Source organism: Narcine bancroftii, chromosome 7 (assembly GCF_036971445.1).
Source record: "Narcine bancroftii isolate sNarBan1 chromosome 7, sNarBan1.hap1, whole genome shotgun sequence".
In the NCBI taxonomy this organism is placed as follows: Eukaryota; Metazoa; Chordata; class Chondrichthyes; order Torpediniformes; family Narcinidae; genus Narcine; species Narcine bancroftii.
Genome location: NC_091475.1, coordinates 204,927,125 through 204,952,867, shown reverse-complemented (window position 1 = coordinate 204,952,867; position 25,743 = coordinate 204,927,125). Strand labels below are relative to the sequence as shown.

General features: G+C 44.7%; 1 long non-coding RNA gene across 1 annotated transcript in view; it reads left to right on the top strand.

Annotated features, from left to right (window-relative positions):
• LOC138740158 (uncharacterized) overlaps positions 1-25,170 on the top strand; it is a 42,855-nt gene extending 17,685 nt beyond the window's left edge. The window contains exon 3 of the long non-coding RNA XR_011342714.1: positions 20,272-25,170. This is a non-coding gene — a long non-coding RNA (uncharacterized lncRNA). The remainder of the gene's footprint in view (positions 1-20,271) is intronic.
• The last annotated feature ends 573 nt before the right edge of the window (positions 25,171-25,743 follow it).

Sequence of the window (25,743 nt, the reverse complement as noted above, 5' to 3'; positions counted from 1 at the left end):
TGGTAGATGAAATTTAATGCAGACAGCTTTGTGGAGTTGCATTTTGGAAGGATAATTCAAGGTAGGATATAGGCTGTAAATGATAGAATATTGAAGAGTGCAGTAGAACAGAGGGATATGGAACTGCAGATGCCTAATTCCTTGAGTTAGGCATCACAGGTAGAGTAGAGGAGTTGGGATGCTATGATGAAGTTATATAAGACATTGCTGAGTCCAAATTTGAGTATTGTGTTAAGTTTTAGTTACCTAACTACAGGGAGGAAGGATACGAATGATGGAAAGAGCACAGAGGAGATTTGCAAGGGTGTTGCCAGGACTTGAAGTACTGAATTGCAGGGATAGATTAAACAGGTTCGGACTTTATTCCCTGAAATATTGAGGGGAAGTTTGAGAGATGTATGCAAAATTATGATAGGTATAGCTGGTGTAAATGCAAGCAGGCTTTTACCACTGATGTTAGGTGAGATACAAACTGGGGGACATGGGTTGAGGGTGAAAGGAGGAAAGCTTAAAGGGAACATTAGGGGTAGCTTTTTCACACAGAGAGTAGTGGGGGTGTGGAATAATTTTTGCAGGCTCAACTTTGACATTTAAAAAAAATATTGGGCAGGTACACGTACAGGAAGGGTCTGGAGTGATATGGTCCAGGAGCAGGTCAGTGGGATCAGTTCAGCGCAGACTAGAAGGGCCGAAGGGATGGTTTCTGAGTTGTATTGTTCAATGGTTCTATGTGGCATGAAATGTTGACATAAATGAACTGGTCATCAACACATTTGTTTATACTTGCAATCCCCAAAAATGGCTGAAACCTTTCCTGCCTTGGGAAAAATAATGTGTCTGGAGGTTTGTAACATCTTTCTTTCTGTCTGATTTTTTTTTCTCTCTCTCTGTAAATGTGAGTCTTTTCCTCTTCAATATAAAGGTTCTGTGATGACAAACAGCTTGCGAGGATGCCCTGTTATTAAACAGGTCACTGTAAAAATAAAAGTAATTCTAAAGCTGGTGGAATGATAGCTAAGAATAATAGCTTGCTTTATGAGATTCTTGTAAAGGACATGATGAGACTGAAGTATGAACTTCATCCAATGCACAATGTCCTGAATAGATATCTGCAGGCCCATTACCTCCGTGGTGGATGGATTATGCTCAGGAGATGGCTTCTGCAGATAATGTTCTCCTCTTCTAATGAAGTTGCCTTTTGATGTGAAAAATTGGAAATACTGGTGCACGTTTTAACTGCTCGTCGGCAAGGTCATATCAAAGCTTTGACAAAGTGATTGATGGGAAATGTAAGGCGGAGGAATTTTGTGAGTCTAAAAAAATATATGGGGCATAGCGGTTAAGTTGCTCGGCTGGTATCCAGAGATACAACCTGCTGATGCACAGTGGTGAGTTCAAATCCCACTATTGCAGCGGGGTAAGTTAAGTTCAGGTGCTTATTATTAATCTGGAGTCAATAAACTCAGTAATGCTGATCATCAGATTATTTCTCAACACACCTTCTGGCTTATTAATGTTGTTCTGTGGTGGGGAGGAAATGTGCTGGGTTTATCTGCTCTGACCTACATTTTCCAAGCTCCAAGTTCAAGTTCATTGTCATATTTACCCAGATGTGGTGTGTAACATGACTGATTGCGCTCAGCGACAAGCGAGGAGTACAAACGTGCTTTTTATAGCTTACAATCAATGGCTGGTAGATACAATAGTGCACCCAGCTGTCCGAACAACACTCAGACAGGGAATTCCAGCTCACTGCACGGTGATGGAGTTTGGATTGCGAGATGACCAATGAGACATAGCATACAGACCACCACAAGTAAGGCAAAGAGTTCAGAGTTAATATTATTTAAAAATTCAGACAACCAGCACAGTAACAAGTCCTTTCAGCCCACAAGCCTGTGCTACCCCAATTGACTATGAATGGGGTACGTTTGTGAAGGATGGGGGGAAACGGGAGCACCCGGAGGAAACCCGTGCAAACACGGGGAGAATGTTCAAACACATTACAGACAGCGTTGGATTCGAACACCGGTCGTTGGCACTGCAACAGCATTGCGATAGCCGCTGCGCTTACCGTGCCGATGAGTTGCCACAAAGCAAAGGCAGCATGATTATGTGATCATGTGAGATTCATTCAGGAGTCTGACAACATTGAGAAAGAAACTATCCTTGAACCTGGTGGCATGATATCCCATACAACCTACAGTAGTGACTGGAGAGGGGTGAACCTTTTAATACCTCGACTACATTTCCAGGGCAGCGTGAGTATTAGTTGGAGGGGAGAGGGGTTTGCGTTTGTGGTTGAATCAACTGCCCACTGAGATAGTTGACAAAGTTAGGAGGTTTTGAGGGATAAATGGTAGATGGCCTTGCCAGTGACATCCAGAGCCTATGAATTAATGAACTGAGAAAAAGAGTTGGGTTTTTTTGTGTGGTTGTCCACTGGGGAATTAAAGCCAAACAGAGTAGAATTTAAAAAAGCAAAATAGATTTGAATTTCTATTGCCTGTTTCATGACTTTCACATTTCCCCGAGCTCATTAAATTTGTGAATTATTTTTTTAAAGTTGTCAGAGATGTAATGTAATGGAACTCAATTGCACAATATCCCTAGATAATCTGTTTTAGGAATTTTGAGTTAAACAAGTACATTTCTAGTTGCTAGGTCCGAGTGCAGTATGTAAACATGCTGGAGAACCTCAGCAGGTCACGTAGCATCTGCTGGAAGCAAAGGGTAACCCACGCTTTGAGCCTGGGCCCTTTGTCAAGCAGCTGAATAAACAGGTGGGGAGAGGGGTGGTGGGGGGAGTAGGAGAAGAGAGACAGGAGGAAGTGGCAGTGGGAGGAGCACTGGATAACAAAGAAGAGACAGTAGGTGGATATAGGTGGGAGGGTGGAAGAGAAAAAAGGTGATAGGTGATGGGGGGTCGCTCTCTGATATGAACGGTAAGGGAAAGGGGTAGCAGCTGGAGGAAAGGAGACAGGGGGATAGGGATAGAGAATAATTCAGAAGAGGGCATTAATCTTCAAAATGAGAGAGTTGTGGCAGGGTCCTTTCTGTCATTTAAGAGAAGGTTGGATATGTATATGGAGGTGAGGGGGTTGGAGGGTTATGGCCGGAGAGTGGGAGGGTTGGAGTTCTAGTGAACCGGTGCGGACTTGAAAGGCTGACATGGCCTGTTTCCGCGCCGTAAATGGTTATATGGTTAATGGAAATTGGACAAGTCAATGTTAATGCTGCAGTGTTGTTGGGGAGGCATTCCCATGATATAGTCCCAGATGATGAACCAATTTTTTATATTTTTAAAAAATGTTAAAATTTTAAATTAAAAAAAAGACAGACAGCATGCTGGCATTCATAGCGAGAGGATTTGAGTCCAGGAGTAGGGAGATCCCACTACAGCTGTACAGGGCCTTGGTGAGACCACACCTGGAGTACTGCGTGCAGTTTTGGCCGCCTTATCTGAGGAAGGACATCCTCGCCATGGAGGGGGTGCAGAGAAGGTTCACTAGGCTGATGCCAGGGATGGAAAGACTTGCATATGAAGAAAGGTTGAATCGACTAGGCTTGTATTCTCTGGAATTTAGAAGATTGAGGAGGGATCTTACAGAAACATATAAAATTATTAAGGATTTAGACGGACTAGACGCAGGAAGGTTGTTTTCAATGCTGGGAAAAACCAGAACCAGGGATCATAGTTTAAGGATAAGGGGGAAGTATTTTAGGACTGAGATGAGGAAAATTTTCTTCTCTCAGAGGGTGGTGGATCTGTGGAATTACTTGCCACAGGAAGTAGTTGAGGCCGGTTCCTTGTCAATATTTAAGGGTAGGTTAGATTTGGCCCTTGTGGCTAAGGGGATCAGGGGGTATGGGGAGAAGGCAGGAATCGGGTACTGATCAGCCATGATCATATTGAATGGTGGTGTAGATATGAAGGGCCAAATGGCCTAATCCTGCACCTATTTTTTTATTTTCATAATTTTTAAAAAACTTTTGAAATATAGCATGGTAACAGGCCATTTCAGCTCACAAGTCCATGCCACCCAATTTACACCCAATTAACAGTGCAGGCTTGAAGGGCCTATAACAGGCCCTTTCATCCAATTACACAGAATTGACCTACAACCCCTGTACGTTTTGGAATGTGGAAGGATACTGGAGCGACCAGAGGAAGACACAAGGAGAATGTACAAACTCTTTGAGAACAGCACCGGATTCAAACCCGGTTCGCTGGCGCTGTAACAGCATCGCGCTATCCATGGACACGCTAACCATGCTGCCTTGCTATAATGGTGTTATCTTTCCAAGTCAGGATGATAATTTCCTGGTAAGGGGATAAATTATCATAATTTATTTCCCGGGGCAGGGGAATCAAGAATTTAAGGGCATAGGTTTTAGGTGAGAAGGGAAAGATGAGGAGGCAGCTCTTTGACACAAAAGATGGATGATTCTTGAGCTGAGGTGTCAGACGAAGTGGCAGAGATGGACACAATGACCACATTTAAAAGGCATTTGAGAGAAAATGTACAGAGGGTTATAGGGCAAATGTAAACGCATGAACTGCCTCAGATGGGCAGTTAACAAGTAGATTTGTACCGAATGGCATGCTTCCATTCTGTATAAATCTGTGACTCCATGGAAGGTCGAAGGAGTTAGGTGACAATGCAGTCACAATCACTGATTTCACTGAACAATGGAACCATTTCAAGGGATGGAATGTTCCGTTGGCCAGAATATGCATGTTCCTATTCTTTATCCCAGGATTGGGTGAACCATCTTCTATGTTGCTGGAACTGCATTCAATTAGATAAGCGGAGAGAGATCCATCACACTCCTGGCTTGTGGCTTTTTGACAGTGGAATGTATATTGGATGAATGGAATGGAAGGAAGTGGAATAGACTGAAATGGAGCTGAGTTGATTGGAAATGAGTTTTGAGTTGAGTTGAAGTCAGCTGGGTTGAGTTGAGTTGAGCTGAGTTGAGTCGAGCTGAGCTGAGTTGAGCTGAGCTGAGCTGAGTTGAAGTGAGCTGAGTTGAGCTGAGCTGAGTTGAGCTGAGCTGATTTGAGTTGAGCTGAGTCGAGCTGCGTTGCGTTGAGCTGAGCTGGGCTGAGGTGAGGAGCTAAGTTGAGCTGAGTTGAACTGAGCTGAGCTGAGTCAAGCTGAGCTGAGTTGAGTCGAGCTGAGTTGAGTTGAATTGAATTGAAATGAAACAATTCAGAAGATTTGAGCAAACCTACTGCCGAGGCCCTTAATGCAGTCTTTGACAACTTGATGCCTAGAGGAAATCTCTCTGAGCAGGAGTAAAAAAAAACCCTCTGGTCTTTTGATTGTCCATTTCCATTTATAACGATCAAGGGTGACCTACCTCAATTCCAGTTTCCTTCATTGATTCCCTTGGCCCTTAATTCCCTTTCTGTCAAAAATCCATCAGTCTCAGCTTTGAAATAACACATTGACTGAGCATCCACAGTTCTCCAGGGTAAAGAATTCCAAAGATTCACTAGCCTTTGAGTGAAGACAGTTCATCTCATCTCCATCTTTGAAAAGCCGATGCCTCATTCTGAGCCGTTAGATTCAGCCCTCTGAGTTGGTACCAACGAGCAAATGCCCACTTACCTCAGCTCCCCGTTGGGCTATTTTGTTTTTTAAATCCCTTCATTTCCATTAACTCTTTCCTGATTTCACCATTCACCTGCACAGGAGGGGGGATTTAACACTGCCCATTAACCTTCCAACCCACCTACCTGTGGGAACTCAAAAGAAACCAGAGGAACCTTGGGGTCGTCTTGGGGAATAATGTGCATGAGGAAAGAATGAGCAGCTCACACACAGGAAAGAAAATGAAAAAGCACAACTTTCCTCTACTGTCATTATTGCGCAAGTTCATCCACTCAGACGCACGAGCTACTGATATGGCTGTAAATCTGTCTCCGTGCTATTTTTGGTACAGCTATTTTGAAAGATTTTCTTTTTACCTTTGCTGTTTGGATTGAGGCTCGAGCTTTGCATTCAGCAAAGTAATGGAGAGAAATAAAGCAAGGAAATAGGTCTTTTGACCCATCATGTCCACATTTCCTAAAGGGGCTGAGGAGGCCATGGCTTCCAACAACACCCCCCCCCCCCCCGCCCCCACTAGTCTTTTACAGGCGCACAGTTAATTGTGTCCTCTTTGGCTACATCGCTGTAGGATCCAGTAGCCACAAAGCATCGGAACAGAAATCTACGCAGAGGATCCTTAAAACAGCCAAGAGGATCATTAGGTTCTCCCTTTCCTCTATAGGTGACATTTACTGGCAACATTGTCAAAATAGGGCTCAAGGAGATCCTTTATGTACTGTGGTTTGTGTGTTTTTGTGCATTCGCCGGGGAGAGAGACACTGTTTCATTGGATTGTATATCAGATGATCATAAACTTGAACTTGAACTCACCTCCAAACACCCATTTGTGTTCATTCTACATTCACCTCATTAATTGATTCTCCCCCTCATCTCATCAACATCTTCAGATTCTGTAGTGATACAACCACTACTATAACTGCAGTCCTATCAGCATACAGCAGGAGGCAACCACCGTACCTGCAGGTAGGCAACCTGGGAGGCTGGCCCCACCATGCTGACTGTCAATCACCGGCCCATATAAAGACTCGAGCCGGCCCTTTCCTAAATCAGTTGGGCACGTGAAACCAGGGGCTACCAGACCTGGTCTTGTACTTAAAGCTGATTAAAGCCTTTAGAACAGTCTTCTCGAGTCTTGTGTTTGTTTGCTGCACCACGGCGCACCATAGATTCTATCACTTGTGCACTATCAAACCAAGGCCAACCGTAAATTGGAGGAGCAACACCTAATATTCTATCTGGGCGCTCTCCAACCAGATGACATTAACATCGACTTCTCCGGTTTCTACTAGACCACTCCCCATTCTCCCTCTCTTCCCTATCCCTTTGACTCCATTCCATCAGCTCTCCACCCTTCTCCCTCTCAGTTGGCGCATGCGCAGTGGGTTCATGTACGGGAGTTTGGTTGGCGCATGCGTGAGAATTAAGGGCACGAATTCAAGATCGTCAGGGCCCTTAACTCTCACCGAACTCCAATACGTGAACTCACTGCCCATGCGCCAACTGAACTCTCGTACACGAATCCACTGCGCACGTGCCAGCCACTGAGTCGCGCTTGCGCACAGGAATCAAGATGGCCACGCCCAGCCTATGGACCCTGGATGCTGACAAACAAAGTGAGTGCACACATTTTGGCTCTTACATGCCCTGTTGTACTTTGTCAAATACAACATGAGATCAAAAGGTTTGCTTTAAGACTTCAATAATCCACGCAGGGGGGTGAAGTTCTGACTTACGTCCATTCCAAGATATGACCGACCCTTCGGCCCCAATTACGATCTTAAGTCAGGGACTACCTGTATATATAAATATTTTGTTGACTTGGTTACAGGACGGTACCTCAATAATTATGGAGCCATTTTAAGTGACACCTTTAGTAAATGCATCAATAGAGGAAAGTGACACCCCCGTGATCTCCTCGACTGTTTCGATGAGCCTCGGTATTGACATCCAGCCCGATGATTCACTCCTGCTTTATTATGAGATGATGCAGCCACTCTCAATAGGCAGCCTTGCCCTTCTCGACCTCGTTCGGAAGTGTTCAGGAGTATTAATGTCCCCGTACCAGACTGTGACACAGCCGGTCAGTACACATTCCACCACACCCCTGTAGAAATTTACCAGGGGTTTCTGGTGTCACACCAAATCTCCGCAAACTCCTGAGGGAGTAAAGGAGCTGACATGCTTTATTCACAATGCCGTTAGTGTGCCGGGTTCAGGAAAGATCCTCCGACAGCGACTCCCAAGGCCCTGAATTCGCTCAGCCTCTCCACCTCCGATCCCCCAGTGATTGTTGGATTGTACAGCTCTCACTTTTCCCTTGGACAGTGGTCAACCTCTGCCCTACAATCATCTTCTTTGCCTTGTCTTCGTGCAGACTGAAGTTGATGCTCTTGCACCGTTTTACGAACCTCTGTCAGTCCCCATTCTCTTTCTCATGGCTCAATCTGTTTCTTTTCATTTAAAACATCGCTTCAGGGCAACTTCAAAAATTTCCCTCTAACCCACCTTTAAGAGCTTGGACCGTTATTTTTCATTGCTCTTTTTCGAGGTTCGTGAACGATTTCAGATGTCAATCTCAATGCTGTTTACATGAGAATTATTCATTTAAGAAAAGCACAGAATAATTCATTCCATGCTCAATGTGCCTTCATGTAAAATAATGCCAAGTTACTGTTAGAATACTAATACCTCATGGGACTGAGAGGTCATTCAAATTTTGTGTTACTCACTCTCTCAGAAGTAAAGTCCCTTTTAAGGAATGCAACTCTGTTCGATGATTCTTCAGTTCTTTTCTCTCACTATTTCCAGTGGAGGCTGCAACCCAGCAAAATGATGTTTCAGCCCCTTGAGGGTTTTTAATCCCTCTCTCAGCTATTTTTAGTGCATTTTTTTTTTCAAATATATTTGCCTGCACTATTTTGATCCTGGAATACATATTTTGGTCATAAACATATCTAAGATCACTCTTTTCGTTGTTTATCTGAATGAGCTGAGCTCGAGCTACCTTCAGCGCAATTCTACAGCAGCCAAAGTTCTGGAGGGTGTAGAGTTCGAATCCCGCCAAGGAAGTGTAAATTCAACTCATTAAATAAATATAAGCTAAAAAAAAAGAGAAATGGAGTAATTACAGAAAAACTGTAACTATTGGATAGTTGTAAAAGCCTGTCTGATTCAGTCGTACCACATGGAGACGAGACATGTGTACAAAGTGAAGGGAGGGACGTTTAGGGGAGACATCAGGTGTGTTTTTTTTTACACAGAGAGTTGTGGGGGCCTGGAATGCCTTGCTGGGGGTGGTGGGGGAGGCTGAAACATTAAAGGCTTTTAAGAGACTCTTAGACAGACACATGGATGAAAGGAAAATAGAGGTTGATGGGGTAGGGAGGGTTTAGTATTTTATCTATTTATTTAGAGGAAAGAATGTATAGGTTGGTACAACATCGAGGGCCAAAGGACCAGTACTATGCTGTACTGTTCTATGTTCTATGTTGTTTGGCTCACTGAGCGCACAGTCATGCGAGACCTATTTTAATCTCACCACATTCCCACGGAGTTTCACCAGATCCTAATCATTCACCTAAAACCTAGGGGGAATTCTCAGTGGCAAGGTAACGTACCAACCTGTGCATCATTTGGGATGTGGGTGAAACTGGAGCGTGCAGAGGAATCTCAAACAGTCACAGGTGGAACATGCAAACTCCACAGCAACAGCGCTGGAGGTCAGACTTGAACCAGAGTTGCTGGAATCGTGGGGCGGCAGCTCTTCTCGCTGGGCTGTCAATCATTAAGGTTCTGCAGGGAGGGAAGGAAGGAAATTTGCCATCATTAAACAGTCAGGGCCTTGCGAGACTCCAAATTTTTTAACCTGATTGACTTTTAACACTCTTGCTGAGTTCAGGGATGGATAATAAATGCTGGGATTACTAACAACTGAACCCAGGGATGAATAAACTCAAATCAATTATTCAATGCTGGTCAATATAATAAAGGGAGAATCACTTGCACTCCATCCCTGCCATGATGGACATTTATAATGGCCATTGTTTGCAGAAAACCATAAACATCATGAAGGAGTCCACACACCCCTCTCACAATCTATTCTCCTTCCAGCCACCCAGGAAGAGGTACTGAAGCGTTTGGGCCCTCATGACCAGATTACGAGACAGCTTTCTCCCCCAATCCGTGAGGCTTCTGAACTCCGGGGATACAGAGAGCTAGCCTGTGTAATATATTTATAAGTGATACGATATTTATAAAAAAAAGCTTCTGATGTAATTTATCCATGTAAATAACCAGCTCCACGGTCTGGAGAAACACTCTCTCATTTTCACTGCTTAAGATATGAGTGACAAATAAACATGACTTGACTTGAGGGGTGAGTGGTTTTCCAAAACAAATGAATGAGAAGTAGTAACATTGTTGTTGGAAACAGACAAACCAAGAGGTACAGATGCACAACTCCCTGAAAGTGGCCACTCAAATGGACAGGGTATTGAAGACGTTTGGGGCATTAGGCTCCATTGGTCAGTGCCGGAGCAAAATAGAAAAACCATGCAAAATTGATGTTCGAAACAACAGATGATTTATTAAAACTGATACACACAGTCAAAGTTGATCGCCTGAGCATCATTTTGGTATAGGTTTTATTCTCTCAATGGACACAAATCCTGCACTGTCTATAAGGAGCTTGTACGTTTTCCTTCCCACCGTCTGCATGAGTTTCTCCGGGGTCTCCCATTTCTTCCTGATATGCTATCATGATTCATGTCAGACTAGAACATGTTGCTAGGCAGGTACCGAGGGCGGGGTTTTGGCGTTAGCGCCTTTATGTGAATTCTGAGGCGAGGAGTCACAGGTACAGGGCCAGGCCAGCCCATGCTATACATTTGTATTAGACAACACTGACAGTTACACAGTGGTTCCACGACACCTCCCACCCTTCAACACTATTGAGGATTATAGGACAATTTGGTGGCATGGGGTCGTGAACTGAAAGGGCCTATTAGCGTGCTGTACATCTAAATTTAAATTTCCCCATTTCTTTTCCCCAACCCATTCCCTTGCTGACACGGTTCTCATGCACTGCCGGACTGAGACCATCTGCAAATTGAAGTAACCACACCTCGTCTTCCGACTGGGCACCCTCCAACTGGTTGGCATTAATATTGACTTCTCCGGCTTTTGTTAAAGCACCCCCTTCCCCCCCCCCCCACCCCGCCCCACTTCTTCCCCTGTCGCCCTCCCCAAACTTCCATCTCCTTTTGTACAAACACGATCAATTCTTATCTCGTCCCTTAATATGCAATTAAGACCTTTTGTTGGTCTGGATTCCTCCCAGAGCCAGCAATTGCCCTTTTTAAATTGCAGCACCTGGGAAGCCCTGCCCCTCCCCGAGAACTGGGTGTGATTACTGGAGCGAAGTCGCAGGGGGATCTACCCATTAAATCGCCAATCCAGCAATTTAAAGGGGATCCCACCCCCGCGACGATGCAGAAAGTGATACGTCACGCACACAAGGGAACTATCAGTAGTCAGTCTCCCCCACCAGCCACCAGTCGCCATCCCCACTGTCAATCACCACCACCCCAAGTCAGTCACCCTCCCCGTCAGCCACCACCCTCACTGTTTCTACCACCACGGCAGCAATTTCTCTCCCTACTGCGGAAGCAACCTCTCCCCCACCATAGCAATGACCTCTCTCCCCCGCGGCAGTGACCTCTCTCCCCTTGATCGTGGACCCCATCTGGAGGCAACCCCTTTCCCACCCCATGGCAGCAATTTCTCTCCCCCTGATCGTGGCCCCTCCCCCCACTTACCCCCCCATGGAAGCATTCTCTCTCCTCCTGATCGTGGCCCCTCCCCCCACTTACCCCCTACGGAAGCATTCTCTCTCCCCCTGATCGTGGCCTCTCCCCCACTTACCCCCCCATGGCAGCAACCTCTCTCTCCCTGATCGTGGCCCCTCCCCCCACTTACCCCCCCCATGGCAGCAACCTCTCTCCCCCTGATCGTGGACCCTCCCCCCACTTACCCCCCCATGGAAGCATTCTCTCTCCTCCTGATCGTGGCCCCTTCCCCCACTTACCCCCCATGGAAGCATTCTCTCTCCCCCTGATCGTGGCCTCTCCCCCACTTACCCCCCCATGGCAGCATTCTCTCTCCACCTGATCGTGGCCCCCTCTCTCTTCCCATGGAAGCAATCTCTCTACTTGACCATGGCAGCGGCACCTCAGCCAGCGGTTTCTCTGATACACCAGTGTGCAATTGCTGACATCGCCAAAGTAACCGGGTCGGCTATTTTCCCATTCAAGTCGCCAGAGCAGGACAGCTTAGGTACATTTCACTGGTTGGATTCTGACCGGGTTGGACCCTTTCAAATCACCACATAAAACTGGGTCGCTAACCATGCAAAATGCCCAGTTAACCCCATTTTACATGGCAAATTGAAAGGGCCTAAATTCTGAGACTTTTTGAGATTTTCCATTTCTGCCTTATTCTGCTTATTCCTTGAAGAAGGGCGCAGGCCCGAAACATCGGTAATAATTCCTTGTCTCCTAAGGGGGTTACAAAAAAGGTTGATGAAGGGAAAGCTGTGGATGTTGTCTATTTGGACTTTAGTAAAGCTTTTGACAAAGTTCCCCACAGGAGGTTAGGAAAAAAGGTGGAGGCATTAGGTATAAATAAGGAGGTAGTGAAATAGATTCAGCAATGGTTGGATGGGAGGTGTCAGAGAGTAGTGGTAGAAAATTGTTTGTCCAATTGGAGGCCGGTGACTAGTGGAGTTCCTCAGGGTTCGGTCCTGGGTCCACTATTATTTGTTATATATATTAACGATCTGGATGTAGGGGTGGAGAATTGGATGAGCAAGTTTGCGGATGATACAAAGATTGGTGGTGTTGTGGGCAGTGAGGAAGATTACCGTAGATTAAAATGTGATTTAGGAAGGCTGGAGGTGTGGGCTGAGAAATGGCTGATGGAATTTAATACAGATAAATGTGAGGTGCTACATTTTGGAAAGGCAAATTTAAATAGGTCATATACATTGAATGGTAGACAATTGAGGAGTGCAGAGCAACAAAGGGATTTAGGAGTTGTGGTAAATAGTACTCTCAAGGCTGATACTCAGGTAGATGGTGTGGTGAAGAAGGCATTTGGAATGTTAGCCTTCATAAATCGGAGTATTGAATTCAAGAGTAGGGAGGTTATGATGAAATTGTACAAGGCATTGCTGAGGCCAAATTTGGAGTACTGTGTACAGTTTTGGTCACCAAATTATAGGAAAGATATAAACAAAATAGAGAGAGGGCAGAGAAGGTTCACGAGAATGTTGACAGGATTTCAGGGTCTGAGTTACAGGGAAAGGTTGTGCAGACTGGGGCTTTTTTCTCTAGAGCGTAGAAGATTGAGAGGGGACTTGATAGAGGTGTTTAAGATTTTAAAAAGGACAGACAGAGTAAATGTGGATAGGCTTTTTCAATTAAGAGTGGGGGAGATTCAAACTAGAGGGCATGGTTTAAGATTGAAGGGGGAAAATTATAAGGGGAACATGAGGGGAAATTTCTTTACGCAGAGGGTGGTGGGGATGTGGAATGAGCTTCCGGCAGACGTGGTCGAGGTGGGATCATTGGTTACATTTAAGGAAAGACTGGATCGTTACATGGATAGGAGAGGACTGGAGGGGTATGGACCGGGTGCTGGTCAGTGGGACTAGGAGGGTGGGGATTTGTTACGGCATGGACTAGTAGGGCCGAACTGGCCTGTTCTGTGCTGTAAGTGGTTATATGGTTATATGGTTAAGATCGGCTGAGTTCTTCCAGCGTTTCGGTGTGTTTTTATTACAATCACAGCAACTGTATATTTTTGTGTTTCACATTATTGGCAAGATAAAGGCTGATTACAAAATAGGAAATTTATTTATCTGTAAGTTGAACTTAGTTAGCAATGCACCTAAATTTCTGTTGAGAACAATAGTGAATGTTATGATTGCAACTTATTTAACAGAAAATTCATTTTCCTATTACAGCAAAGGGTGAACCTTATAACACGATTAATTGTGTTCCTGAAGCAACTTGGATGCTGTCATTGCTATATTCCATGGCTCAACCCTTGGGCCTGCCTTCAGTTCCCTGTTACCATATTAGCACAATCCGTATCCCTCTTTACTAGATATAGTCCTCACAGTTCCTCAGGGCGTATGAGTGGTTACATGAGCTGTATTGGCAGGGTGATTGAGTGAAGACAGTCCACCAGTTCAGCTTCCTGGGGTGTGCCATCTCTTCAGATGTCAAGATTGTTAAAGAGGCTGACAACAGACTGGCAAAAGCCAACAGTGCATTTGTCAGGTTAGACAAAAGAGTCTGGAACAACAAGCATCTGAAGAAAGGCACAAAGTTCAGGCATACAGTGCCGTTGTATTGACCATCCTCCTGTATGGCTCCGAATCGTGGGTCACCTACCGTCACCACCTACAGCTCCTTGAGCACTTCAGCAGCGCTCCCGCCTCACCATCCTTAACATCCACTGGAGTGACTTCGCCGCCAACACTAAAGTCCTCGAACTGGCCAAGGTTACCAGCATCGAGACCATGTTGTTAAAGACACAGCTATGCTGGGAAGGGGGCGTCTCTAGAATGGAGGATCACTGCCTGCCTGTACATCAAACTCTCCACTGGCCAGCATGACAGAAGGGCTCCAAAAAATAAGTACGAGGACTCTGAAGAAGTCCCTTGGTGCCCATCACATTGACCATCCCCAGGGGTCTGCTCTGGCCTCCAATCACGCGACCTGGTAACACACCATTCACCAGTCTGTCTCCTCCTTTGAGAACGCACGCAGGGCTGGTGTTGAGGACAAAAGGGGATGGAGGAAGAACCGTGACACAGCAGCACCAAACTCAGAACAGAATTTCGCTTGCAGCCGGGCACGTCTGTCCCACATTGGCCTCGTCGACCACTAGCAAGCCTGCAGCAGACGTGGACAGCCCTCATTCTAAATCTCATTCATGAAGCTAAACCATGATTGGCAGGGTACTGAGGCCAAAAGTTGGGACCTCGTGTTACAACTGTACGAGCCACTAGTGAGTCCACACTTGGATTATTGTGTGCAGTTCTGGCCACCTATCTAAAGGGAGGATATCATGAGAAATAAGGGCAGGAGGAGGTCGTCTGGCCCATCAAACCTGCATTGATATTCATTACGATTGTGATTGATCTGTCTATGGACTCAGCTTCACCTATCTGTCTGCTCCCCATAAATCTTCAATTATTCAAAACGTGCTTGAGCGCAATGAATGAGGCGGCCTCTACTAATTAACTGGGCAGAGAATTCAACAGATTCACTCCTCCGTGGGAGAAACAGATCAAGGGGTGCAGAGGAGATTTGCCAAGATGTTGCCAGGACTAGAGAATTTCAGGGATCGGAAGTGTTGAGATAGGCTAGGTCTTTATTCTTCAGAGTCTGGGGGGCTGAGTGGTTATCTTATTGTGATGCCCTGATACAGCAGTGAGCAGGCACAAAACTTGAGGACCGTACAACAGGCTTTATTCAGTTAAATGACTGCTACAGTGGTAGCTGTACTGGTGGCTCTGGAGTGACTGGCTCAGGAGGGGCTGGCCCAGGATTATAGCCCATGCAGTTGATTGACAGCCGGCCAGGTGTGGTCTGTCCTTCGGTGATCTTCCTGCAGGTACAGAGATCGCCCCCTGCAGTAGGCTAGTGGTGTATCACCACACTTATATTGAGGTTTATAAATGCCTGAGTTGTACTGATAACCTGAATGCCCACATACACTTTCCCAGCGTCAGTAATTTCAGAGCTAGTGGGGATTGTGACGAAAATGATGTAAGCGATATTTGAAGGGCAACTTTTTCATTCAGAGGGTGGTCCTTAGCTGGAATAAAGAAAATATAGTCGGTATTGTTACAAGTCCAAAGGACCCCAAAACCCAGCAGCAATAGATATGCACCATGACAAAGGGTTACTTAAACAAAAGATGCTTTTAATTATCTTTGAACATGAAAATAGAATCAAACTTTAACTTATCTCTATTGACTCATTTAACCTACTTAACCCCCCTCTAATGCTAAGTGCATGTGTGTGTAATGTGTGTGTAAGTTCAACAAAGATCTTTGGTTCACAATCTCACTGGTTGCAGGCAATTGTTATACTGTGCACAGAAGTTACCATTAATAAAGTTCACCAGGCTTTGGTGCTTAACAGGTCAATAGTTACCACTCAGAAGGGTTCTTGTTGGTTTTCTGAGAGAGAGAGTTTTTCTTGCTTCAGGTCACCACAGAGTTCCTTTCTGTTTCTCCTATTCCAAGGGAAACACCAGACAGCCAGTCTTCTCCTTTGACCAGGCCGTCTTCCAAAGCTTGCCAACTTGTCCCTCTGGAACTGATCTCTCTCTGCTTGCCACATGACTTTCCGGACAGTAAATGCTCTTTTCCAGACAGAGCTGCCTGTTGTTACATTTGTTGCCTTTTGCAAATAACAATCCATCATGAGTCTTTGAGCACTCTTGTAAAAGCTCCTGCAAAAACTCTGCGTGATCTCCTTCATTGCCAGAGGGAATGAATTTCGGAGCAGGGAGGTTATGCTGGAACTGAACAAGGTGCTGGTGAAGCAGCATCTGGAGTATTGCTTGTAGTTCTGGTCTCCTTACTTGAGGAAGGCTTTGGAGTGGGTGGGGAGCAGAGGAGGTTCGCCAGGTTGATTCCAGAGATGAAGGTGTCAACCTGTGAGAAGAGATTGGATCATCTGGGTTTATACTCGCTGGAACTTAGAAGAATGAGAGGGGATCTTATAGAAACATATAAAAGGCATGGATAAGGTAGAGGTAGGTAAGTTGTTTGTATTGGTGGGGGAGACCAGAACTCGGGGACAGAGCCTCAAGATTCAGGGTAGTTTATTTAGGATGGAGATGAGGAGGAATTGCTTTTCCCATAGGGTGGTGAATCTGTGGAATTCACTGCCCCTTGAAGCAGTGGAGGCCACTTCAATTAATATATTTAAGACAAGGCTGGATTGATTTTTACATAGTAGGGATATGGGGAAAAAAGGCAGGAAGGTGGAGATGAGTCCATCAACACAGCAGCCATGATCTTATTGAAAGGCGGGGCAGGTTCGATGAGCTGGGCGACCAACTCCTGCTCCTAATTCTATATGGATATATGGAGTGGAAGGGTTTAGATGGTTGAGGACCAAATGTAGGCAAATGAGGCTAGCCTAGAATAGTAACTTGGACAGCATAGATGAGTTGGGCCGAATGGTCCTTTCTGTGCTTTGTGACTCCTCTAATATTAAGAACATTAAAGGATCAACAGTAAGAGCAAAGAACTGTAGTTCCCATCCCTGGGTTATAAATATTAAGCAAAAAAATGGGCAGAGTTTGATTGGTCTTTGACTTAGTGTGGCCTGATGCATCCATCCGACAGAGAGCCTGGAGCTTGATTTAACATTGCAGCAGTGCCGTGTCACGCAGAGTGAGTGATTGCCTGAATTTGACGCCACACCTCTGAAGCAAGGATTGAACCCACAACCCTCTGGTTAAACAGCAAAGGTACCACAGAATCATAGAACACCTCAGCACAGAAACAGGCTCTTTGTCCCATCTAGTTGAGGCCAAACTATTTTTCCGGCTGGTCCCATTGACCTGCACCCAGACCCTCCTTAGCCTTCCCGATCCAAACTTTTCTGAATAGTTGAAATTGTTCCACCACAGCGAGGAAAAAGAAATGGCCAGAACCGATCTGCTGGAAAAACTCAGCTGGACGAGCAGCGCCTGCAGGGAATAGAGGAACTGTTGCCAATTCTGTCGACTTCCAAGGGGTGCCAATAGAAAGCAAAACTTGCATTTGTATGGATCCTTTCGTGATAAGACATGGTACAGTTATTGACATGCGTGTGAAATGACTTTTTTTTAACTTGGTGACGCACAGTTAGTGAAAGGCTATTGCAGTGGCGGGGACCCGGGTTCGAATCCTTTGCTGCTCTGCTTTCCTCTTAACTCGTTAAGAGTTTGCACATTCTCCCCGTATCTGTGTGGGTTTCCCCTGCTGCTCTGCTTTCCTCCCACCCTCCAAAACATAAAGTTAATTGGGACTAACTGGGTAGCATGAGCTTCATCGGCCAGAAGGACTTTACACTGCGTTGCATTGTTAAAATTAAAATCAAATTTACGTTAAAATTTAAAATGACAAACTCCTGGAAGGTTCAGTGGGCAGGAACTAGTCACATGTTGGTGCTGAATGGGGAAATACACTATGCAGAACTCCATTTCTTTCATTCAAACAGCGCACAAGGTTCTTCATGACTGATTAACCGACACCCCCAGTACATTTTGAATGCTGAGTGAACAAAGAAACTGCTTTTATAAACCATCCGAGACCATTTAAATTTTATATATGTATCTAGGTACTGCATAATTGCCTATATGTGTGCTATGTCTGGTTGTGTAACTGCATGTTTTTGCTTCGAGAACCGGAGAACGCTGTTGCGACAGGTTGTGCTTGTACAATCGGATGATAATAAACTTGAATTTGAACTCGAACTGTTTCCATCCTGCAGAATCCATGTCGATGATTTGAAAGGAGAAATTCCTCCTCAGCTCCCCTTAAATGGGCAGGCTGCACCTCCACGTTATTTGAAAGGCAATAGGAAGTGTTGCAAACAACATGTAGAATGACTAAACTCAAGGCAGACATTAGTTACCTTTTGTCGCAGGCAGTCCATATCGGGAACATGAATCATCTCTTCTCATTCAGTTTAGGAACTTGTGTGAATTCAGTCTGTTATTTATGGGAAAAAAATAAGTTTTTACCTCATAGAATCTGTCAGGAGATGCTTTGGTACCAAGTTTTTTGGTGTCTTTTGCACGGATGAATTAACATTCCATCTGTTGTTTCATCATTTCCCCCCTCAGCCCCAAGACCCGGCCTTCTCTCCATGACCTAGGATGACCTGGCTAAGCAAGAATCAATAAATCTCTGTCTTAAATAAACCTATTGACCCAGCCTCCTGGCAACAAATTACATTGGTTTACCACCCCCTTGCTAAAGAAATTCCTCTGCATCTCTGTTCTAAGCAGACACCCTTCATCTCTTTCCCTTAGGCACAAGGGATAATGATATTGACATGGCTCCTTAAGATTGACAAGCAGAAATATTACATATTCCAAATCTGCTTTGTTTTGTACAGGTTCTTCTCAATGTTGATTATTCACAACATCATCCTTATCTGATTTGCTGCCTACAAGGTCTAACTCCCAACTTTTCTTTCTCTTTATTTGCCACCTCTGTTTCATTTTCTTAGTCCTAACATCCTCCTCCAAGTGATGCTAAAATGATGCTCGCCTTCTTTCTCTTCCTCTTTCCAGTCTTGTTAGGTCTCCCCTCCCTTCCCCCATACCCACCCTGCCATCCCTTCTCCCTCTGCTCGCTGCTGTCCCCTCCCTCCCTTCTCCACCTATCACCTCCTGCCTTTACCTCCCCCCTCCATCTTTTGTTCAGATACCTGCCGGCATTCTCTCACACCTTGATGAAGGGCTCAATCCCGAAATGTCAGTTCTGTATTTTTACCTTTGCTATCTTTGCTTAAACTGCTGAGTTTCTCCGGCATTTTGTGCTTTTACTCCAAATGATGCTGGTCAGTAAGAATGAAGCCATTGTCCCACACAACAGGTTGGCTCTGTCACATTGATGGATGGAATCCATCCAAGTTTATTGTCATGTGTTTATTGTCAATGCTGGTATTTATTTTAAGTGCAATAGAGAATATAAAAGTGTGAGGTAGAGGCTTTTATGAGGCACTGGTGAGACCTCTCTTCAAGTATTGTGAGCAGTTTTGGGCTCCTCGTTAAAGAAAAGATGTGCTGACATTGGAGAGTGTTCAAAGGAGATTTACTAGGATGATTCCGGGAATGAACGGGTTATCACATGAGGAGCATTTGACAGCTCTTGGCCTGTATTCGTTGGAATTTTGGAGAATGAGGAGGATCGCATTGAAACATTTTGAATCTTGAAAGGCTTGGACAGAGTGGATGTAGAAAGGTTGCTTCCCATGGTGGGAGAGTCTGGGGCAAGAGGGCACAGTTTCAGGATTGAAGGGTGTCCACTTAGAACAAAGATGAGGAGGAATTTCTTTAGCCAGAGGGTGGTAAATCTGTGGAATTTGTTGCCCAAGGTGGTTGTGGAGGCCAGGTCATTTAAGGCAGAGACTGGCTTGATTAGCCAGTGAATCAAAGGTTATGGGGAGAGGGCCAGGCAGTGGTGCTGAGTGGGGAAATGGATCATTCATGATTAATTGGCGGGGCAGACTTGATGGACTGAATAGCCTATTTATGCTCCAATGTCTTAGGTTCAGTGAGGATTTTGTTTTGTGGGCAGTCTTGCTAGTCAACATCTACTTAGTGCAGCACAATATCAGAGAGAGAGAGAGAGAGAGAGAGAGAGAGAGAGAGAGAGATCAGTTAGTGCAGAGCAAAGGCAATATCATTCACCTGGCGTGAGGTTCATGCAGGAGTCTGATGACAGCAGGAGAGAAACTGTCCTTAAGTCTGATGGTGCATGAGCTCACACGTGATGGGAGGAGGGGAGAACAGTCTGTGGCTGGGGTGGGATGAGTTTTTTTAATATGTCGATTCCTTTTCCTAGGCAATCAAGGCATGATATGGGGGCACCAATACATCTGAGATGAAATCTCTATAAATGTTACGGATGCAGCCCGGAACATCACAGGCAAAGCTCTCACCCCACCACTGAAGACATCAACATGGAAGACTGCCATTGGAGAGCAGCAGCAATTATCAGGGATCCGCACCACCCAGTGCATGCTCCGTTCTCGTTGCTGCCGTCTGAGGAGAGAGAGTTAACATTTCTGTCTGCATATCTCATGCAGCAGGACAAAGTTGGAATGAATGGGAGAGGGAGGTGCAGAGAGATCGAGGGACAGGTCTTTGGTGGGGAGGAGATCAGAACAGAATGGGCGGCAGAGCAATCAGGTTCAGTAGCCCACCTTCGTTCCTGACACTTGGTGTTAATGAAGTGCAGTTTACACCTTGTCCTGAGGGTCCTCTCTCTTCTTCCCAACATCCCAAAGATGAGCGAGTCTTTTAATCAGACTCCGTGGGTGGCCAGAATATCAGAAATGAGTTTGAAAACAGAATATTACAGAAAAATACAGGCCTTCAGCCTATGATACAATCATTTTTCCTCACCTCTCATTCTCAGCCTTTATTCCTTACATTTTTCATGTGCATTTCTAACAATCTTTTAAATGCTCCCATCGTTCCAGCTTCCACCACCATCTCCAGCAAAGTATTCGAGGCACCTACCATTTGTTGTGTGTGTTAAAAACTACCTTTGACATCTCCCCTAAACATTCCTCCGCTCACTGTAAATTGATGTCCTCTGGTATTTTCGCTGGTTGCCCCAGGGTAAAAAGGTGCTGGTTGTCCACTCTATCTATGCTCCTCTGTTGAGTCTACTGCAGGGGGCAACCTCTGTACCTGCAGAAGAGCATGGGGACAAGTCAACACCTGGCCAACTGTCAATCAGCCGACCTGAATGGACCAAGCCCCACCCGGTCGGGTGTCAATCACCCTCCAGGATATAAGCCTGAGCCGGCCCTTTCGAAGTCAGTCTCAGAGCTCACAGCAGCTCTGTGGAGGTTTACTTCGAATAAAGCCTGTTGTACAGTCTTTAGGTTTTGTGTGTTTGCTTCTGACCGACAGCGCTCCACAATCTCATTATTCGTTGCTCTAAAGCGAAAAGCCCCCTAAACCTGTCAAACTTTACTCATAAGACATTTTATCCAATCCATGAAACATCCTGGTATATTTATTCTGCACCTTCTCCAAAGCATCTACATCCTTCCTGTAATTGGTGAATGTCAGAATCAGAATCAGAATTTATTGTCATGAACAAGTCATGAAATTTGAGGCTCTGCACCAGCGTCACTGTTCAAACATTCATATTATAACCATCTTACTACACATCTCTGAAAGAAAAAAATATATAGCGCACGAAAAGTAAGGCAGTGTCTTTGGTTCATTGATCATTCAAGAATCTGATGGCAGCGGGGAAGAAGCTGTCCTTGTGCCGGTGAATGCCTGTCTTTAGGCTCCTGTACCTTTTTCCTGATGGTTGCAGAGTGAAGAGGGCATGGCCTGGGTGGTAGGAATCTTGGAGGATAGAAGCTGTTTTTTAAAGACCGCCTCTTGTAAATGTCCTCAATGGAGTGAGGTCTGGAGCCTTTGATGTTGCAGGCCGAGTTAACGATCTTCTGAAGTTATTTCTTGTCCTCAGAGTTGATGGCTCCATACCAGGCAATGATGCAATGAGCCAGGGTTTATGACAATCTTCAGTGACATACTGAATTTCCTCAGACACCTCACAACGTTTAGCCGCTGGCGAGTCTTCATCACAACTGCTTCAACATGGAGGCTCCAGGACAGATCCTCAGAGATGTTGACACCCAGGAATTTGAAGTTCTTGACCCTCTCCACTACTGAGCCCTTGATGTTCCCCTGACTTCCTCCAAGTCCACAATCATCTCCTTGGTTTTGCTAACGTTGAGCACAAGATTGTTGGCAGGACACCATTCAATGAACTGATCTATCTCCCTCCTAAACGCTTCCTCATTGCCGTTTGAGATTCTGCCGACAACTGTGATGTCATCAGCAAATTTGTAGATAGCATTGGAATTATGTCTGGCCACACAGTCATGGGTGTATAATGAGTAGAGCAGTGGGCAAAGCATGCATCCTTGAGAAGCACTTTTCTTGATGATCAGAGAGGAGGAGACTTTGTTTCAAATTTTTACTGACTGTGGTCTTCCGATGAGGAAGTCAAGGATCCAATTGCAGAGGGGGATGCAAACGCTCAGAGTTTGTTGCTTCTTGACCAACCCTGAGGGAATAATCATGTGAATGTATGAATGTGTGAGACCTTAGATTGCCACACAATAAATGAGGCCATGAGATTGATGGAATGATCAGAGAACCAAAATGGACTTTGTTCTTTGTGGTGGGAAAATAAAAGATTATCATAGGTCTTTGTAGCACTATCTGAAGGAGGGTCTTCAATATCCTGGTTCAGTAGAATTAATTCCAATATGTTGGAAGAAGGAGAAACAATTACTTGAGTGCTAGATTGGAATGAATGATAATCTAAAATTGGTGCATTCACTGTTGAGTCTGGAAGGCTGTAAAGTGCTCAGTCAGAAGATGAATAGTTCCTTGAACTTTATTGGTACAATGGAGAAGACCATAGTCAGAAAGAGCAGAATAGGAAACAGGCCAAACACAGGAAGACATGGTTAGTGCAATGCTGTTTGAACACCAGCAGTTAGGACCGGGGTTCATATCTGTGCTGTCTGCAAGCAGTCTGTACATTCTCCCCATGTCTGGGTGCTCCGATTTCCTCCCACCCTTCAAAATGTACAGGGGTTGTAGGTTCATTGATGCATTTGGGTAGCAGTGGGCTTAGGGGCGGAAGGTGCTGATACTGTGCTGTCCCTGTGATCAGATCAACCGTGAGGATTTTTTTGTATTTAGCAAAAGAGGCTTGAGGCAGATTGGCACGATCTTGCTCCAAATTCTTATGGACACCTCACACACATTTCTAGTAATTCTTGGTATTGGAATAATGCAACTGGAAGCAGATCAAGTTCAAATTTATTATCATCTGACTCTACACACATAACCAGACGAGACAGCAGAACATGGTGCATCCACATACACACACAGCATAATATAACATAGAGCAGTGGTTCTCAACCTATTTCTTTCCACTCATATCCCACCTTAAGTAATCCCTATGCCATCGGTGCTCTGTGATTAGTTGAGAACTACTGCTCTAGACCCAATTGTTATTGAAATATTTTGCTCGAGAAAAATTGCCATTAGCCCATTTCCTTTGGAGTTCTGAAACCATGCACATAACGAGTCAACGAGGGATGATTAAAATGGGTTTTCAAGCTTTTTCTTTCCACCCACATCCCACCTTAAGCAATCTCTCACTAATCACAGAGCACCGATGGCCTAGGGAATACTTAAAGTGGTATGTGAGTGGAAAGAAAAAGGTTGAGAACCACTGACATGGAACATTACTACACAGTACAGACCTTTCAGCACATGATGTTGCGCTGACAAATCACAGATAATAATCAGATATATATATGAAGATATAATACAAAATAAATCTACATAAATATTTTGAAATGATTCATGAATGTAGTCCACAGCTACCTTCTGAAGGATGGCAAGGAAGGAATGATGGACAACATCTGGGAATAATGTTCTTTTAAAATGACACTTTGAATGTTGATGGTAATAATACAATTAAACCACTGGAGGGAAAAAGTCAAGGAAAATGAAGTTAGCATTTTAAATAAATAGGAATAAATAATAGATAAAAATTACCTTGTAAAAGTAATGGTTCTCTGAAGTAACATGTCAACCTTTGGTGAAGATGGGAGCAAGTATTCAGTCGGCGGAGGGCCTTGGTCAGGCTTTGCTCATAGCCGCTGTTTGAATAAAGTTGTGTGAAACAGCAATGGCGTCGCTGTTTGAGGCCGCTCGCCATTGCGGTGTATCTCATAAAGTGTCGCCTTATCATAGTACAGTAAAGAGATATACATAGTAAGAGTTGCCCCATGTCAGAGGTTTTATCCCTGAACTTGGTGGGGGGTTGCGGTTAATTATATATAATGTTATTGTTTGTCTTTCAGGCGGTTCTGTGTAGGGGGAGGAATCTGCAGATGCAGCGATGGTTAAATGTTTTCAAAGAATGTCAGAATAAAGTAAAACGCTTCAAGATTCATATATTCATGCAAGTGCAGTTTGTTCATTGTAAGTACAGTATAGTTTTGTCAAGTCAAATTTATTGACGTCTGATTGTTCACGTACAACCTGAGGAAACAGCGTTCTCTGGTCCTCAGTGCAAGACACACAGACACACAACCAGACGTAACACGCATACAGACAGTGCATATGCAGGACATGTATTTCATCTATACAAATAAATAAATATTATTTTGTACATATGAGAGCCTTGGATGGTTAGGGTGAGCAGTTCCTTTGGTCAATCACTGCCCCTGGGAAGAAGCTTATTTTGGTCTTTTAAATATTTTTTCTTAATGCAGGTGTATTAGTTCGGCATCGTTAGGGTGAGTCTCAAGCAACCGGTAAATACACTTATCCAGCATCTATCAGTCCCCATAGATGCTGCATGCCAGGTGTTTTACTGTACATAACAAGGGTTTAAGAAAAGAATTAGTGGAGGGTCATTTTGGTGGAAACTGAGTAGCCTTACGGAAGAGATATTCATTGAGTTCAGAATCAGAAACGATCATCCTGAAATTTGTTGCTTTGCTGCGGCATCACAATGCCAACATTTATATAAACCACCTTAATAAATGAGGTCTGTGGTTCATTGATCATTCAGGAATCTGACGGCGGAGGGGAAGAAGCTGTCGTCGTGCCGCTGAGCACTGCTCATCTTCTGGCTCCTGCCCCTTCTTCCCGATGGGAGCAACGTGAGGTGGGTGTGACCTGGGTGGTGAGGGTCCTCGAGGATAGAGGCTGTTTTCTTGAGACACTGCCTTCATGTAGACGTCCTGGGTGGAGTGATGGCTGGTGCCCCGTGATGCCACAGGCCGAGTCAACAACCCCCTGGAGTATTTTCTCCTGTCCTGCGCGCTGGCACCTCCGAACCAGACAGTGATGTAACCAGCCAGAATGAGTTATTTCTGCTGAGTCAATCTATCGGTCGTGCAAGATTGCTTTTGCAAGTAATCTTAAGTCGGAAACAATTACACTGGCTGGGTCGTAAATTGTGCTCTACATTTAAAATCAGTGCTGTCCCTGCCATATTTTCAGGAAACTGAAATATTGTTGCTATTTTAAAGAGGGCTTTAGCAAAAGATCAATAAAGTAAATTCACACTATGATGCACTGCCTTTTTGTTTAATCAAGGTGATTAGAATAAATATGTGAAGGGATTACATTCCAAGGAAAATTGTGTGCTTGAATATTTATTTTCACATGAAGTCGTTTGTTATTATCTGATTGTACAAGTACAACCTTACAAAGCTGTAATGGTATGGATTGTATGCACTTATTG